This window comes from Cydia splendana, chromosome 9, assembly GCF_910591565.1.
Source record: "Cydia splendana chromosome 9, ilCydSple1.2, whole genome shotgun sequence".
Taxonomy (NCBI): Eukaryota; Metazoa; Arthropoda; class Insecta; order Lepidoptera; family Tortricidae; genus Cydia; species Cydia splendana.
The window spans coordinates 2333627-2353463 of record NC_085968.1 but is presented as its reverse complement, the minus strand read 5'-3'; the positions used below and the strand labels follow the sequence as shown (position 1 = coordinate 2353463).

The window sequence follows — 19837 nt, the reverse complement described above, 5'->3', positions numbered from 1 at the left end:
ATCTATTAATAAATTTAAGAATTATGTAAAGCGTAAACTTATTTCTAAAGCTTATTATACCACACAAGACTACATGAATGATATTACAACGTGGGATTAATTGTTATTCGAAATGATTATTTATTTATTAGGTACATTTGATTATTGATGAGGAAATGGATATTCCGATGTAATACTATCTACTTCTTTTGTTACTTATGCTTTTTTTTTTTTTGACATTTAGATTTTATTCTAGAAATTCTAGACTAGTATTTTTTTATACAATCTTTTTAATGTTTGACGATCCTTTTGTGAAATTCTTAGTGTTAAATTTGATATGTATAATAATCCAATTTTATTATGGAATAATATTAACATCAATAAATTGCTCTGATAATTAGATTAAGATTAATTACGATTCATAAGAGCTTGTTGCTAGGCCTACATGAATAAAGTATATTTTTGATTGATTGATTGATTGTTAAGTATAGGGACAGATTAAACCTGGTCTAACTGTTGGCATGTCTATTATTTTGTATTAGGTACTATGTTCTAAGAGTTTGATCTGAGGGTATTTAACCGACTCTTTGGTATGATTTAAAGTAACAACAGGTTAATAGGTTGCCAAAACATGTTATCTAAGTGTCCTCTTCATGACTGTTCAATTGAGCAACTGTGGAATAAATGTGGTGAATTTTTATTTTTACAAAAAACGATTTTTCACCCCATGTTTTGGAATCCCTTCAATTTCTGATGCAAGCGTAATGACGGAGACAGCTAGAAGAATAAGCTTAAAACCAAGGCCTAACGAACATTCATGGCGTTGATCCATCGCTAGAGCGGGTCGATAGAAACACTCCATGATAGTTATATTAGATGTCAAAGTCATAGTTGTCGTAAGTAGCATGCCATATTCTCTAAAAGGCCACCATGCACAGATCCTAAACTTTTTTTTTACGAAAAGAAATGCTTAGACTATGTCCAGATGTTTAGCTATACGAATCATGTGTAATTGCTCTTTACATAGTACGATTTTTTTTTGTGTGATATTGTCTTGTTCACAAACCGCAAATTTTCTTGTAGTATTTGTCCGCAGTCGTAATTGTTACTCGACAGGATTGGGTAAATTTTGTCCAAACCATATGCTTTACGTCGAGGTCCCAGGACGAAATGTGTTCCTTATTAAAGCACTAATTAAACACATGTGTAACTTTTGAAATAAAAATATAATACCAAAAAAAAAAACGGCTAATTAAAGTTGTCCCTAGAATTAACGATACAGTCTTTATAGCGGACTTCGAGACAGCACGGCGGCCGGCGCGTTCCAGATTGCGGTTTCTACTCTTCACCCACGAACATATCATCTTTAAAGTCTAGACACGCGGTAGCGTGTCCAGCCAAGTTCAAAGAAAAAGGAACTGGCGACGCAGCAACCGTGTGTAATATTACACGAACCATTTCGAGCTACATTTGACCCCTTCACAACTTGAAACCTACTTAACCTACACAAATGAAATTTGGCACATGTATTCAAGCCCCTTAGCTTGTCCAAAATACAAAATTTCATAAACGTCGCTCAAACAGTTACTGATAAATTAACGTTTAAAAACCGGCATTTTTGTGACTGACTGACATGTAGATCATAAACCTAACCCACTTCCAGAAGACCTAGAAACTTGAAATTTGGCATCAAGGTAGACTATTAGGTGTATATAGAGGAAAAAATCTGAAAACTGGAAATTATTGATATTTCGAGGGAAAAAAAAATATTAATACTTATAGACCAAAAACCTAACCCACTTCTAGATCACTTAGAAACTTGATATTTGGCATGAAGGTAGACTATTAGGCGAATAAAAAAGAAAAATATCTGAAAACTGAAACTTTTTAACAATTGACCGCGCGTTAGCGAGGGTCTCCTTTTCAGCTTAGGTAAACTGCTTTTATGATGAATACCTACTATTAGTAATTTATGTACAAAAAGTAATGATATCCCAACAAAAACATAAATGTGAAATGAGAGCCAAGTTCAATATTAAGAATATTTGTAGTTGTTGACTCGCTGACAAAAGAATTGAGATCTATATGGGTGCCAAGTTCTGTGTTGTGTAGAAAATCCTGAAATTATAAAGGATTTGTCTTGGCTAGTTTTTACGTATAGGATACTTTTCTAAAATTTGGTTTGTTGGTAAAAACTAGCCAAGTCAAATCCTTTATAATTTCAGGATTTTCTACACAACACAGAACTTGGCACCCATATAGATCTCAATTCTTTTGTCAGCGAGTCAACAACGACAAATATTCTTAATATTGAACTTGGCTCTCATTTCACATTTATGCTTTTGTTGGGATTACAATCTACGCTCGACACCTCTTATAAAACTGTTGCATAATAGTACATTACTACAGAGGCCGGGACGAAAGGGGTTGCCGGCCGAAGACATATAGACGGCCGAGCGAAGCGAGGCCGAATAGGTCTGAGCGCGGGCAACCCCATTTCCCGCCGAGGTATGTATAGTGCTTTTCTCAAACATGCTATGAAATAAATAAAATAAAAAATCCACGAAACCCAAGTTTTATTTATAGAAAAAACTAAAAGTAAACTACACCCAAAATATAACCAACACGTACCTATATCATTATCACGCGTATGTTTTACACGAGTCGTGTATTTTTACTACCCGTATATTTTCATGTATCTTTGATTTTTTCGCCTTGTATCCGTCTGACTGTCGTTTTCGTCACATAAGTTTACATAGTCTTTCATGTTGATATCATGTTTCACATACATCGTTGCTTTATGCATGGAGTAAATAAGTATAATTTCCACAGTGTTGACGAATTTGTAAATACATTCATTTAAAATATGCCACAAAACTGTTTCTAATAAACTGTAAGCCATTTTTCTTAGTTTCTCAAATAATAAAATTGCCATAAGCAACCATATACATACTTCGTCTTTGACTTGGCGGCAGAGGCAGCAAGTTATTAAAATCAATTCTGCTTACGCTGCCAATTCCAACACCTACGATTACAATTAATATTAATTTCATTATTTCGTCGGAACTCATATTAAAGTCAACAAATCAACAACGCACCATAAATCCAATAAAACAGAATGAATATTTTTCAACTTTACCTCCATAACAATTTAAAAAATATAACTACGCGTGTTTGAGTAGACCTTTTTACCGCTAACGTTTAGATGAAATATTTTAAATGTTTTTATTTGTGTAGTTAAATTTATAATTTAAAATTATAAAATTATAGAATGTATTATTTATTAAGTTCATGTTGATTTTATACAAATAAAACTGCAAATTATAGCAAACATTGTTTTTTGTTTTTTTTTTATAGGCGTAGTGGCAGAGTGTCATTACGAACCATAAAGCAAATACTGCCTCTAGTTTTTTTATGGATGAATGCCACGATGCGGTGTCACAAATATCTGTGAAATGAAAATTAAAAAAGAGGACTTTGCCGGCCTAGGCCTGCAAGATGTGTATGAAATTCCATTAAAGACCTTTTGTCCTAGCCGCACCTGAAACGTCATACTTCGCAGCCTATTATAAGGAACATAACATCAATATTTCATTGCATGTTTGAGAAAAATACTATTACATTACATATGGTGCTCCATTACGACACCCTGTGCTATAAATAATAAGCACATTACCGAACTATTACGTCAAAAATGTTTGTACTGTAAAACGTTGTACGATACACGTGACGTGCACCACGTGCGGTCGTGTTTTATAATTCTCCAGTCGTTGCGAATTTCGTACTTGTATCGTATATAACTATTAACCTTAAAAAACAATGATTGCTCCTTGTAAAACAATGGACCAACAAACAATACCTACTTACAAAAACAAAATTGTTTTTGAATTTGGGGGGTTTCAGAAAAAAAGTGTAGGTAAGTATAGGTACCATTTACTTTTTTCGAAAACTATAAAATGTCGGTTCATTTTGACTCATAATCACAGAAACTCCAGATAAAAAAAGGAATGTCCCCAGTTTTACATACAAATTTGAAATGTCAGATTTGTGACCGTCCATACTATATAAATATGTGATAATCTAATACCTTTAAACGAGCAATTCTTGTTTATTTATTTATATAATATATATATGACACCAGAAAGACGTATTGCAGCGTTATAGTTCATTATTTTAGACGACTGTGTAAAATCGATTAGCAATGTTGAGCTACGTATTATTTGGTTGTAACAAAATAAATAAAGTTGTGTAGAGAGTAACTCCGTCTATTGGCGCATTGTTGAAATAAAGTTGCGTAGAGAGTAACGCCATCTATTGGCGTGTTGTTGAACTGAGATGACAGGTAGAAGGCTTTGGAACGTCGAGAGGTTTCTCTCGAGTGAGCGTAGGCACGAGTTGGCGTTTTTGTCGGTATGTTGGTAGACTGGTCGAGCAGGTTTACCAACTTGACTGAGGCGGGAGCGGAGAGGCTCCGCCGCTGGTAGTTCTTCTTGATCGGGCCGCGCTAGAGATCGGACATACTCGTTAGCCAACCTCGTGCCTAACTCGCTACGTTCCTGAAGGCTTATACCTAAAGGATTATTCTGATAGCTTATAGAATCCCGCGTTGTTTAACCATTTAGCTAAGTGTTTTATTTCAAGTGTTATTTTGATTTATTATGTTTCATTAGAAGCTTACTTTTGTGAAAGAAAGAAAGGATGTGTTATGTGTTGTTGCCGGTCCCATATAGGGCTAAATCTTCTCATGTTAGAGGCGTAGGGTTGGAGCCGGCCTAGTTTGACTTAAATAAAGATTTGAACGGTTTCATGTGATCTTTTTATTTTCAATTTTACCAGTCAACATCTTAATAGCAATTAGTTCTTTTTATCATTTAGTTCTGAAATATAGTAGGCACTAGTATGGTTAACGAGTCAGTATGTTTATTTCATGCATTGGTAGCATGGTAGCATACTGGTTTAGCCGTGAAGTAATACATTATCGTACTACCCCACGCGCCCACCGCCTTTGAGACCATCGGTATTCGATATATATATTTCGGGGATCTCTGAACGGCTCTAACGATTTCGAAGAAATTTGCTATATGGGCGTTTTCGGGGGCGATAAATCGATCTGGCTAGGTCTTATCCCTGGGAAAACGCGCATTTTTGACATTTTATATGTTTTTCGAACAAAGCTCGGTCTTCCAGATATTACTGATAATACGTCACAAAACTGACAATTATTTTCGGACACTTTTTATCCTTTTTAAATTGATAGTCTTAACCCAAAATATATTACTTTTTTTCCAAAAAAAGAAGTAAATGGTAAACTTTGTCCTGAAATGTTAGAGCTGAGCACGCACACGTCACGCAAGCGGTCTGCCGTCTCTTATAAGCATCTGTGAAGTACAACCTATACAACGCGCACGAGCACGTCTAAGCACACGCGTTCGGTGTGCACAGGCCTTTGATTACCTACTACCTAGCCTACTAATACAAGACATATGTATGTACGTACATTTTGTTTCGGCGATAATTTCCTGTATCCTCTTAGATTTGTTCGGTTTCAAAGCCGTGATTTTGAATGCTATTAGGCCTGGATGGCGATCTAAAAAAAATCAAACGCTTTATTTATTTGCTTCATATTCAGCACGCATACACTGAGGGCCTACCGCGAACCACGTTCGACGTGTTGCCTCCCTGTAACACTTACGTACAAATTTACAAGTGCGACAGAGAGGCAACACGTCGACCGTGGTTTGTGGTAGGCCTCTGGTATTTTATTTCTGTCATCGCGTTGCTGGTCGAAAAGAAATTCTGTTGGGAGGAAAAGAGGAGGAAAAAGCCGTTTGGGGAAGTGGCCATAAGAGGAAAAGACCGTTTGGGGAAGTGGCCATAAGGGGGAAAAGGCCGTTAGAGGATTGTGGTTTTTCGGGAAATGTTGTTTGTAAGTGGCCCTTAAAGGAAGTAGCCCATCGGGGAAGTGGCCGTTCATAATACTTGGCCGTAGAATAAACTATCGGCCTCATCTCAAAACTCAAAGTCGCTCAACGAGCTATGGAGAGGGCTATGCTCGGAGTTTCTCTACGTGATCGAATCAGAAATGAGGAGATCCGTAGACGAACTAAAGTCACCGACATAGCCCACCGGATTAGCAAGCTGAAGTGGCAATGGGCAGGCCACATTGTACGCAGAGAAGATGGCCGATGGGGTCGAAAAGTGCTCGAGTGGAGACCACGGACTAGCAAGAGCAGTGTAGGACGTCTACCAACAAGATGGACAGACGACCTTGTTAAGGTCGCCGGAAGACGCTGGGTGCGGGTCGCTTCCAACCGGTACGTATGGAGGTCCAAGAAGGCCTATGTTCAGCAGTGGACGTCTTATGGCTGAGATGATGATGATGATGAGAATAAATGTGGCCGTAAGAGACCGGATCCATTCTACAGATGTGCGGAAAAAATCCGAATAGCTGGAAAAGATCACATAAATTTCGGGACATTTCACAGGACACACAGGAAACCTTTATTTTGGAATAGAATTTTTTTATTCCACTACAAAAATGAGAAGCTATGGAACTTTTTAACGTGTTGAAATTTTGCCACTTTGGAAGGTTTTCGATGGCACATCAGTATGAAATAAGTAAAAATAAGTCTGTTCTATATAAAAAAAAAATAGCTATTTGGGTCAAACAGATCACTGTGTTATGTCTTTCCTGTAGACATACATAATAGTTAAGGGCTATAAAGGTTAATTTTCTTATTTAACCCTTATCCACGTGAAAAGGCCCTCCTTTTATTTAGAGAACTATGATAAAATCATTGCTTACATGCCCACAAGCTGTTAACTATTGGCCACAGGAGAGAAAAATGTACTGTTCGCGATAACACACTAGTTTTCTCTCCTGTGGGCAATAGTTAACAGCTTGTGGGCATGTAAGTAATGATTTTATCATAGTTCTTTAAATAAAAGGAGGACCTTTTCACGTGGATAAGGGTTAAATAAGAAAATTAACCTTTATAGCCCTTAACTCTTGTGTGTGTCTACAGGAAAGACATAACACAGTGATCTGTTTGACCCATTTATAGCCTGAACTTTACTTCCTCGGAGATAATCCTCCGATATCCTGGCTTGTACGAATAATATAACACTTTTAATAATATTTTGGGGAAGGTTTATAAAATAATTTTTATTCTTTCTGGCCCCTATTTCACCAACGTGACAGGTCCGGCAATTGTCGACATCACTGTTACTGACGTCACAGGCCTCCATAGGCTACGGTAACTGCTTACCATCAGACGGGCGGTGTGGTTGTTTGCCACCAACATGTTAATAAAAAAAAAACTCCACTATATCGCCAGTTAATAAGTACTTATTTTGCGAAGCTAATGACAATTGTCACAAGAAATACGACAATTGTCACGAAATTCCGACACAGAACTCATTTGCTGTCAAGAATTATAATCCAGTAACTTTGTCGAATTTTGTAACCTGGCTCTTTTGCGTCAAATCCGGTAGTTCTGATTTTTTGCAGACTTGTTTATGATGTTGGCCCAATGAATAATCCAAGCTTGTGACTTCGAGCGCCGAACGCAACTTTGTCAACCCTGTTTTGAGGGGCGGTACGATCTTGCGGTTTATTCGATTTTTGACAAAGTTGCGTTCGGCGCTCGAGGTCACAAACTTGGATTATTCATTGGGCCAACATCATAAACAAGTCTGCAAAAAATCAGAACTACCGGATTTGACGCAAACGCAAAATTTATAATTTTACTGTATTATTACCGAAAGTTCTTTGAAATCTTGTGACAATTGTCATCATTATCATCATAAACATCGCAAGAGAAATGCCTGTTTTTTGCCGATATAATAAAGTTTTTTTAAATAATACAATGATGGTGACAAACAGGAATACGGCCCGCCCGATGGTAAGCGATAACCGTAGCCCATGGATGCCTGTGACGTCAGCAACAATGAGACTTGTCGAATTGTCGCACCTGTCACATTGGTGAAATAGGAGCCGGTGTTCAAACGATATAAATAATTATTTAAAAAATTTTAAAAAGTCACAAAAAGTAATTTACCATTTTTAATATTTGTTTGTTTTCTGAATCGACCCTCAATCTCATTGTTCTCTTCATTTTCGGTGATGGTGATATAGAATTCGTTAGTAGGATTATCAGGAGTAGGACTAGGTTCATTCCGACCTAGAAAAAAAGAAAAAAAAATTGAAACACTGATAAAAATTAGTATGAATTTTATGAAAATAAATGTTTTTTTTCACCCTAATCTGCTAAACAAATAGTATTGTGTCCTTTGTGCAGTGAGTAGGTACTTGTGCTAAGTACTTAAACGGGAAGAAGTCGTTTATAAACTTATTTTACAGTACATATGGTCCTATTTTCCCGCACTAGTGCGTAAAATAGCACTTTCGTGCGTATGTCAAAAGTTTAAGGGGCCATAACTCGTGTCGATTTAAGCCCTCGTATGCCGGAGCGCGGATCCGCGTACGAGGAAAATATTAGAAAAAAATTATCACGGCACACGAGAGGTTAACACACTCTCTTTGGTCGTGTTTTAATTTATCGCCACTCGTTTCGAATTTCCTCTTTTTCGCACTTGTATCGTAAATAACTATTATCATTCTATTTATATGGTTCAAATTCATGAAACAGCCCATTCGGATATAAAAAGCTTTGTTATCTCCAAAAATAATGCACTGTTTTTTTATGCACTGTTGTTTTGTTTTAGTCACCCGCGCGGCTGATTGTAATAAATTTGAACCTTAATAATTAATACTTTCACGATAGACGATTTTTAAAGACACTGCCGGCCTAACCAAGGTTACAATCGCTATCGCTTCGACAACGAAAAGCTTTATGTCTCTCTATCACTCTTGCATATTAGTGTGACAGTGACAGTTGCGTTTCGATCGCTACGGAGCGTAAGCGATTGGCATCTTGGCTACGCGGCCTGTTGCTTTAAAACGCGCCGTGATACGGGAGCTGACCGCTCTTCATAAAAAAAAATAAGTTTTTGGCAAAAATTTAATTTTTGGTACAAGCTTTTATCGCTGACTGTACTTTTCGGTACGACAGACAACTAATACTCATCGAGACAATTCTAAAAACCCCTAACACAATTAGGTTGCGTTGTCACAGAGTTCCTATGGCCACCCCCTGTCTCCGTCATCATCAGATCAGTTCGACAGTACCATATTATTGTATTGTCATCAGAACTACATACAGCTGCCAATTTTCATGACGCTATGATCCTTGGAAGATGATTAGTTACCTTAGATTCCATTACATAGTTACATACTGGTCGATCTAATAAAAGCTAGGGATGTACCGACTAGTCGGGAAAGCCGACTATCCGGCCACATTTGTAGTCGGCGATTAGTCGGCGACTAGTCGGCAAAAATGGCCGATTAGTCGGCACTTTATTAGTGAAAGAAAAACAGAAACAAAAGAAATCAACTGCCAATATTTACCATATGTTTTATGTTTATTTTACTAAAATACCTATTCAGGGTGCATACGAAAACGTTTGTTCATATAATTGACCGTTTGATCGTTATCGTATGTTGGTGGGCTGGTGTTTTCCTCTACAGGTCGATTTCAACTGATTCTCGTGTAATTTCATGTGCAAGTTCGATAGTATTTTTTTTATTATTATTCTTTTTAGGGTTCCGTACCCAAAGGGTAAAACGGGACCCTATTACTAAGACTTCGCTGTCCGTCCGTCCGTCCGTCCGTCCGTCCGTCTGTCACCAGGCTGTATCTCACGAACCGTGATAGCTAGACAGTTGAAATTTTCACAGATGATGTATTTCTGTTGCCGCTATAACAACAAATACTAAAAACAGAATAAAATAAAGATTTAAATGGGGCTCCCATACAACAAACGTGATTTTTGACCAAAGTTAAGCAACGTCGGGAGTGGTCAGTACTTGGATGGGTGACCGTTTTTTTTTTGCTTTTTTTTCTTTTTTTTTTGCATTATGGTACGGAACCCTTCGTGCGCGAGTCCGACTCGCACTTGCCCGGTTTTTTTTGTTTTTCTTTTTTTTAATGGTGGAGTCATGAGGAACTATTAATGTTATTGCAAAATTTAGAGACTTAGTCAGGGCACGTTGCTCGTAAAGACGCTGACCACAGGAGATAGGTTCTTAACTGGCGACTACGTACGGGAAATAGAGCCTTGGGAATACCTCCTACAAGCTGTATGACGGTCAGCTAAGGATCGCAAAGTATCAAAGATCATATATCGCAAAGAAGAGAACTAAAGACAGAAATTAAACGAGGATTCTTGTGATAGGTATTTGAACCTGTAGAGAACACCTTTTAGCTAAGCTAAATTATGATGAATAGCGCAACCAAAGGAGCAAAACTATTGTTTTCCACCTGAACTCATACGAAACTAATGAATCTAATGATCTGGCCGACTAGCCGACTAGTCGGCCGACTAATCGGCCATTCGAGCGCCGATTAGTCGGCTAGTCGGCTAGTCGGCCAAATCAATAGTCGGTACATCACTAATAAAAGCTTGTTAAATAAGTTTTTGGCAAAAAATTCATTTCTGGTACAAGGTTTTATCGCTGACTGTACTTTTCTTACGACAGACAACTAATACTCATCGAGACAATTCTAAAAACCCCTAACACAATAATTAGGTTGCGTTGTTTCATCACAGAGTTCCTATGGCCACCTCCTGTCTCCATCATCAGATCAGTTCGACAGTACCATATTATTGTATTGTCATCAGAACTACATACAGCTGCCAATTTTCATGACGGTACTATCCTTGGAAGATGGTTAAATTGGGTTACTAATGGATTACCGAAATTGTTTTGCCACATTTTCATACCCCAAACAATCTATCCCAAAAATATAAAAGCCAACTAATCATTTCCCAACTAAACAAGTCGCATATAAATATTTTTCACATCACCTATTCGGAAAAGGGCTTTTTCTTCCCCGCTAGGAGGGATCAAAGTGGCACTTTTCCTCCCTGCTAGGGGGGATCAAAGTGGCACTTTTCTGTTCTAGGACACTGTTTTGTTATTTTTTGCGTTCTTTTTTTAGCTTGAATAATATTTTGAAACATAATAATTGTGTCAACACTAAGATTTTATTATTTTCCTCATAGTTGATGTGAAAAGCAGAATGTGTCACAAGGTATCAAAATTATTTCGTCTTGGGCGTTAACACTTGAATCCCTCATTAAGCTCAGGATTCAATGTACGCCGACGGAAATGTATAATTTTGATCCCTTGTAACACAAACTACTATTCCAAGAGAACGATATGCAAAAAAATATTTCGACATTTCCTTACTTTGGCAACATTTATTTTGCCAAATTTTAATTACTCGAAATTTGAACTGCGACCCTTGCCGAAAAGAAATGCTACTAGAAAAGTGGGTTAGATTAGGTTTGAACTGCGACCCTTACAGAAACCAAATGCTACTAGAAAAGTGGGTTAGGTTAGGTTAGAACTGCGACTGTTACAGAAATAAAATGCTACTAGAAAAAGGTGACGAAGTGGATTAATTAATTTAATAGTATTATATTAAATATTTGCACATTTTTAATAAAAATATGGTTAAAATTTTGGTGGTCATAAACTATTTTTGGGTTTACAATGATTATTTTGGAGTAATTTGCTTTAATAGGATAGCAAGATTTAAAAATTTGGTTATAATTTTACATTAAAATGGAGTTCTAATTTTGGTGGTCATTTACTATTTATGGGTTTACAATGATTATTTTTGTGTCATTTTCTTTAATAGGATAGCAAGATGTAAAAATTTGGTTATCATTTCACATTAAAATGGGGTTTGAAATTTGGTAATCATTTACAATTTTTGGGTTAATAATGATTAGTTTGGTGTCATTTCCTTTAAAAGGATACTAAAATGTAATAAAATTGGTAATCATTTCACATTAAAATGGTGTTATAATTTTGGTGATCATTCATTATTTTAGGGTGCTAAAATATATTTTTTTGGTATTAAATTTTACTAAATCTGGTGATCAGTTAAATAGCAGCCAATTTTAATTACTCCAAATGAGTAAGTACTTACCAAAGAATACAAAACCCAAAACAAAACTCATACTCATAGGTATTTTCTCATAGGCCGTCCCCCCTCTTGGTAGCTTTCGTGTGGTTTAGACTAACGCAACATATTCAAAAGTATGACTTAATTATTAAAAAAACAATTGTGGCAGATAACAATCCCTTTTTTTAGAGCAAGTGAGACCCGGCAGCCGCTGGAACACAAGGTAACTAACGAACCTACCTAGGTAAAAATATAGTTAATGCTGCAGTGTACTAATAAGCACCCACTTTACCTAACCTAGCCGTAACACATTTTTAATAACGTAATGTTTTGGATAGACATAATTTGTCAAGTAGTGGTTTTGCAATACATTTATTTAAACAAACATTTTTAAGTAAATATATTTTTTGGACAGTATAATTTTGTCCAGTTATTTATTTGACTAAAATAAATTTGAGCGAACATTTATAGTCTAAGTAAAACATTTGGGAAGAAAACAGTTGCGGCTCGATTCGGAAAATTAATTAGATTTGTACTAGACTTCAACAAGTTACGATACGGATAATTTAAAGATATTTGTAAGATAGATATGTTAAATTTGACGTTTCCGCGATTCTGGAGGTCCTCTTGAACGATTTCGACAAGTTATGACTTAGATATCCAAGTCACATCTAGTCGATATCTAATGTAGATCTAGTTGATCTCTAAATCGTCTCAAGATCTTGTGATTATCTCGAAATCCGAATAGGCCTGTCTGTCTTATAAAAGTTGCAAAGTAACAGTTTGGGAAATGATCATTTGTCGGATTTTAAGTTTGTCAAATGTTTATATGGGAAAGATTGAGTTGACAAACGTGCAGTTGGTAAAATTTGGTTGAAAATCGAAATTTGGTCAAAAAAGTTTCGGTAAATTAAAAGGATCCCGGTTAAATGAGTTACCTTAGATTCCATTACATAGTTAGTTACATACAGGTCGACCTAATAAAAGCTTGTTAAAAAGGCTTTTGTCTAACAGATTAGGAGGGCGGTATCGATTTTAGTCGCAAAAATGTAAAATTGATAGATTTAGTCGGTGAAATGGTACACTTTTTGTTACCTAACAGATATAACAAGTGCTGGTTTCTATTAGAACGTCTTCATATCTTCCATTTTAATAGATCAATTTTTTGAAAACAGTCTCACTAAATTAGAAATGTTTTTTTTTCTGATGGATATTTAGGTAAACGCGCGTAAAACACTGATTTTAAAGCTCTTATTTGTAAATTTCGTAAAGTTTGGACTGACAAAAATGCTTATTTTGTATTACACATATCCTGTACTTCAACTTTAATAGACTACATTTTTGTTATTATCGTCCGTCCGTCCATCTGTCACCAGGCTGTATCTCATGAACCGTGATAGCTAGGCAGTTGAAATTTTCACAGATTATGTTTTTCTGTTGCCGCTATAACATCAAATACTAAAAAGTACGGACCCCTCGGTGGGCGAGTCCGACTCGCACTTGTCCGGTTTTTTTATTATACTGCTACTGAAATAGTAGATTGTTAACCAAGGAATGAACGGCACTCATTTCTGCCGAGGTAGTTTGGTGCTCGAACGCAGTGAGAGCTGAGAGCGCAAATTAGTCCGAGGCTGAAATGATGCCTTTCACCTTTCACTCGGGTTAAACCTGGGTTAAACACTCTACTTTTCATTTCGAATACGAGGATGTGTTTTTTAAAAACATGACTAAGTAAGTATAATTTTTTTGTAGCATTTCTTGATGTTATTTCAATTAACCATTTAGGTAAAAATATCGTTAGGTATTCATGGAATGGGGAGTTAAATATGTGAATGGAAATAGTATAAAAAATCCATTAAAAACTAAAGGGACACATTTTTCAAAGTCGTTTTTCTCCTGAACTATATAAGGTAGAGCAATCAAACCAAATCATAGCTACAAAGAATGAGTAGGAGTATAACTCAGATTTTTTTAAATATTTAATTCCCTGAAAAAATAATGATTAAAATGTCAGAGAATTTTTGACAGCTCTTTTCAACAAGTAATTGTAAAGGTACATCTATGGTAAAAATCACATAAACTGCAAATAGTATTAGCTACTACCATGCGAAAAATTAATTCAATATAATTGGTGCAACATACTTAAAAAAAAAAATGTTATCTTAGTTGCAGCAGTTGAGTAACCTTTTTTGACAGCCATGCGTCAAGTTCAAAATAAACACTCTCTGTTGCTAGGCAACGAAATTAAACCTCATTTAAACAGAAAATCTCCTTCAGAATGAAAGACGCCTTTAATAGCTAAACAATTTCGTTGACATTTAATTTTTTTTAATTATGTTGCACCAATTATATTGAATTGATTTTTCGCATGGTAGTAGCTAATACTATTTGCAGTTTATGTGATTTTTACCATAGATGTACCTTTACAATTACTTGTTGAAAAGAGCTGTCAAAAATTCTCTGACATTTTAATCATTATTTTTTCAGGGAATTAAATATTTAAAAAAATCTGAGTTATACTCCTACTCATTCTTTGTAGCTATGATTTGGTTTGATTGCTCTACCTTATATAGTTCAGGAGAAAATAGACTTTGAAAAATGTGTCCATAAAATGACGTTTTTGACATTATCTCGGTGACGGTTCAAGATAGGGGGCTGAAAGTTAAGGTTTTTCTATATTATAAGATAGCCAACAAATGACATTATAAAAATCCGATATTCGTCACAGGGGCCACTTCTCCTTCCTTAGCCTGCTAGACCCTTTCAATTGCTTATCGTATAAAAAATGAAACAAATCTTAATTGGAAAGTAAAATGCTCTAGTGCAGAAACGTATCATTTTCTGCACTTTTTATGTGTCACTTTTTAGAACAATATTTAGGTAGGTACCCTCTTTCAGAGCATGAGAAATGAAAACAGTTAGGTACTAAAGCCTGACCAGTAATATATGATCATTGTCAAGAGGGCGCTATTATTCTCATTTATATGGCAACAGTTCAGTATAGTCTGAACAATGTGGATTGGCAACTCGTTATTTTGACTTACATACTTTTACTCACTCTAATCATAATCAGAATCCAAATTTTTGCTTTTTAATTTGTAGTAGAGCTAAACAGGTGCGTGGCCACCATAGATTTATTCGCATTTCCGTATAAAATTCATGTATTTTCTTACGTGTCACACATAGGTCAAAATTACCTTACATAGGGTCTGCTACATTGTCAATAAACAAAATTGATCGTCTCCGAAGCCCATAGCAAAGAGAAAATAGTGTGTAGAAAGTTATTGTCATAGTAAATTTTGTAGTCACTGTAAATTTATTCCCATCTATCGACACAAGATTAAAACTAAAAATGAAAATGTATGTTATGTACCTATATCTTTGCCCATAGTAAATATTTTTAAAACACATGTTTGTTACTGTACTTAAGTATTTCCTCGCTTGTATAACATAACACTACAATAACCAAGTCGTAATAACCAGACTATAATGACATTTTGATTTGTTTACCTGTCAGCTCTGATGTTAATTTGGAAATGTTTCGTAGCGAAATAGTTTAATTTCCCGAACGGTTCTTTTCCAGCAGTTTATTTTTTACATTATTTGCAATGTTTCGCTCTTGATTATGTATAGTTTTGGCCATTTTTTGTCATTTATTATTTAATATTCAACACTTAAGTATTATTCAAGTAAACCGCCACAATGACACTGACAATAGTGACAACCTATCATTAAAATTATTGCCAGTGTAAGAAATTAGTTCCAATGAAATTCTGCAACATGTCGCATGATCATATATTCCTGGTCAGGCTTTACATCTGTAATGATATTTTTTTTATAAATAAATAGGATAATTCGCCAGTAACTTGCCACTTTTAGTAACTAGCCACCCCAAAACGAAAAATGAATTCTATTCACCTATAAATAGAATTAATTGGGGACAATTTTGCAAAGACCGCCCTAATCAAGTCGTGACTTACTTGCTCTATTACCAGCACAACGCTGTTTCAATTCTGAGTATCGGAGAGAAATTTCTCTCAGCTTCTCCACTGCAGTCGAGATTTGTGTCGCTAATTTCTTTATAGAATTATTAAAATCTAGAACAAAATGTATGCCTTAGACTAGCGACCCGCCCCGTCTTCGCATGGGTTACACAAAATCTTAACAAATTATATACCTAAACCTTCCTCAATAATCACACTATTGATATGCGAAACCTTTGTCTCTAACTAGTTTTATTTGCTTAACTGTTATTAGTTATACAAAGGAAATAGAGCGAATATGAATCCTCATACTGTTAGTCTTGCCCCGAGCAAAATAAACTATGATAGTCTTACCCCACTTCCTCTCTCTTCTACGTCGGTCCCTCACTGTTGAGGATCGTGACTCACCCCATCCCACTTTACCTCAAGCAGTTGATATTTGAACGCGAACTTAAGAATTTTATGATGTGGTTGGCGACCTTAACAAAAATATATGATAAAAGTGTCCAAAAATCAACCGCTTATAGTTTATAAAATCGACGATCAAGGTTACCCCACGAATCAAAGTAGCCCCAGTTTACAATTCGATTATATGGATGTGGCTAAGTTTGCGTGACTCTTAAATTGTTTCCACACTATTACCAAAGAGCATTGATTGTAATAGATAGGCAAAGTTTAAGAAAAAAACGTGCCCCTTAGTTTGATATCCAAAACAGATGGCGTTGTACCTACTGCGCCATATCAGAGAGAATTTGAAATAGAGGAATATTGTCAAAGTAAATTATGTATTCAGTACATTTACTGCCATCTTCCGTTTCGACACAAATAATTAACATTTTTAGAACGCCATTTGACTTTGATGCTTATTTTTCACTGATATGTGTTAAATTTGTTAAATGTCAAAAAGTATCGCCATCTAGTCGAGAGTAGGCCAAAGGAATGGCGCTATCGCTCGAAAAGATGACACCATACCTTTGGCATATCGTCGAGTAGATGGCGATACTTTTTGACATTTAACAAATATAGCACATATAAGTGAAAAAATAAGAATGAAAGTCAAATGGCGTTCTAAAAGTATTAATCATTTGTGTCGAAAGATGGCAGTAAATGTACTGACTACATAGTGTACTTTGACAATATTCCCCTAGTCTAAATTTTGACAATCGTTACCGCAAAATGTGTGGATCTGTACAGCGCCATCTCGTTTAGCTCTCAAATTGGAAGCACGAAAATGTCTTGTATCAATCAATGTATCTTTGCTATGACGTTATGGCAAAGGAATGATAAAACCAATAACTTGTACAGTCACCTGCAATAATAAGTTACACAATGAAAACCGCAAAAATATCTGACACAATCTTATTTGTAGAGCCATGAGCGTGTCACATATTTTTGCTTCCTTCGAAGATAACATATTATTGCAGGTGACTGTACCATCTTGTTTTGTGCCGCGTTTGTTATAAGATCTTGCGAGCCTTGAGCCTTCAGAACGTTTATTCACTACATCTGTAATGAAAATTTTATTGATATAAATAAATAATTGGGATTGGAGTAATTTTGCACAGACCACCATAGCCTAGTCGTGACTTACTTGCTTTACGAGTATCACTATCATTACGTTGTTTCAGTTCTGAGTATCGGAGAGAAATTACTTTCAGCTTCTCCACTTCGGTCGAGATTTGTGTCGCTAATTGCTTTATCAAATTATTAATATCTAGAACAAAATTTATGCCTTAGACTAGCGACCCGCCACGTCTTCGCACGGGTTACACAAAACTTTAACAAATGATATACCTAAACCTTCCTAAATAATCACACCTTATTTTTTACTGATATGTGTTAAGTTTGTTAAATGTCATAAAGTATCGCCATCTACTCGACGATAGGCAAAACGTATGGTGCCATCTTTTCAAGCGATTGCTCCATACTTTTGGCCTACTCTCGACTACAAAATTTACTTGACAATATTCCTCTATTTCAAATTCTCTTTGATATGGCGCAGTACAACGCCATCTGTTTTGGATGTCAAACTAAGTGGCACGTTTTTTTCTTAGACTTTACCCTTACATTTGCCCTTCTCTTTTTCAATCAATGCTCTTTGGTAATAGTACGGAAATCGTTTAAGAGTCACACAAACTTAGCCATATCCATACAATCGAATTGTAAATTGGATAGCTACTTTCATTCGTGGAGTAACCTTGATCGTCGATTAATAACCTATAAGTGGTTGAATTTTGAACACTTTTATCATGTATTTCTGTTAAGGTCGCCGACCACAACATAAAATTCTTAAGTTTGCGTTCAAATATCAACTGCCTAACTAAGGTAAAGTGGAGTGGGGTAAGTCACGATCCTCAGCAGTGAGGGACCTACTTAGAAGTGAGAGAGAAAGTGGGGTAAGACTAACATAGTTTATTTTGCTCGGGGCAAGACTAACAGTATGAGGATTCCATACTCGCTCTATTTCCTTTGTATAACTAATAACAGTTAAGCAAATAAAACTAGTTAGAGACAAAGGTTTCGCATATCAATAGTGTGATTATTGAGGAAGGTTTAGTATATGTTTCATTTTCGGCCTTCGCAAATACCATGTTTCTTTTTATCGCCGTCAACTAAATTGGCTCTCTATCCGTCGTCGTAGTCCCTTAGAATCTTGAGTATTTTATTCTCCATCTTGTTCGAGCCTGCCTCTCCTAGATATCTTAAATGTAAATTCACTTTCATCACCCCCCGTCCTGGATGTGAACTTCGTTCCTCCCGTTCTCTCAAACTTTCGATTCCTTCTCACCGTACTGGTTTTATGTCCAACTCTTTCACCGTTCAGGCAATCCGTCTCTGGATCTCCCTCCCTCTCTCTATTCGACAAGCCCCAAGCAAACCAGTCTTTAAACGACTACTCCACAAGCATCTTCTGTCAGAAGACTTTAAATAATGTTCTCCATCTTTTATGTACCTAGTAATATTTATTAGTTTATCTTTATATATAATATAAGTATTAGTATTTTATCATAATTTTGTTTATAAGTTTATCTTATTAATTATTATGTTTATATATAATATTTGACTTCTCGGTTACATTTCTCTTTATAATCGTCACTTGCAATAATACGTTACACAATAAAGAGCGCAAAAATATCTGACACAATCTTATTTGTAGAGCTATGAGCGTGTCACATATTTTTGCAGCCTTCGAAGAGTAACATATTATTGCAGACTGTACCATCTTGTTTTGTGCCGGGTTTGTAATAACATCTTGCGAGCCTTGAGCCTTCACAACATTTATTCATTACATCTGTAATGAATTTTTATATAAATAAATAATTGGGATTGGGTACAATTTTGCACAGACCGTCATAGCCAAGTCGTGACTTACTTGCTCTATTACTATCATTGCGTTGTTTCAATTCTGAGTATTGGAGAGAATTACCTCTCAGCTTCTCCACGTTGGTCGAGATTTGTGTCGCCGATTGCTTTATCAAATTATTAAAATCTAGAACAAAATGTATGCCTTAGACTTGCGACCCGCTCAGTCTTCGCACGGGTTACACAAAATCTTAACAAATTATATACCTAAACCTTCTTCAATAATCACACTAAGTATTGATGTGCGAAACTTTTGTCTCTAACTTGTTTTATTTGCTTAACTGTTATTTGTTATAAGTACAAAGGAAATAGAGCGAGTATGGAATTCTCATTACTGTGAGTCGTGCCCCGAGCAAAATAAACTATGTTAGTCTTACTCCACTTCCTCTCTCTTCTACGTCGGTCCCTCACTGTTGAGGATCGTGACTCACCCCATCCCACTTTACCTTAGGCAGTTGATATTTTAAGGCGAAC

At 35.9% G+C, this 19837-nt stretch overlaps 2 protein-coding genes and 1 long non-coding RNA gene across 3 annotated transcripts in view; 1 reads left to right on the top strand and 2 right to left on the bottom strand.

Annotated features, from left to right (window-relative positions):
* The window catches only part of LOC134793388 (peroxisomal targeting signal 2 receptor), a 55521-nt gene extending 39726 nt beyond the window's left edge, over nt 1-15795 (top strand). The window contains exon 9 of the mRNA XM_063764963.1: nt 15708-15795. The gene's annotated coding sequence lies outside the window, so the exon portion shown is untranslated. The remainder of the gene's footprint in view (nt 1-15707) is intronic.
* LOC134793352 (mucin-2-like) overlaps nt 1-16109 on the bottom strand; it is a 37696-nt gene extending 21587 nt beyond the window's left edge. Inside the window, exons 1-3 of the mRNA XM_063764906.1 lie at nt 15998-16109; nt 8040-8162; nt 5477-5566 (exon numbers count right to left, since the gene is read on the bottom strand). The gene's annotated coding sequence lies outside the window, so the exon portion shown is untranslated. The remainder of the gene's footprint in view (nt 1-5476; nt 5567-8039; nt 8163-15997) is intronic.
* The window catches only part of LOC134793413 (uncharacterized), a 200927-nt gene that overhangs the window by 73304 nt on the left and 107786 nt on the right, over nt 1-19837 (bottom strand). The window lies entirely within an intron of this gene.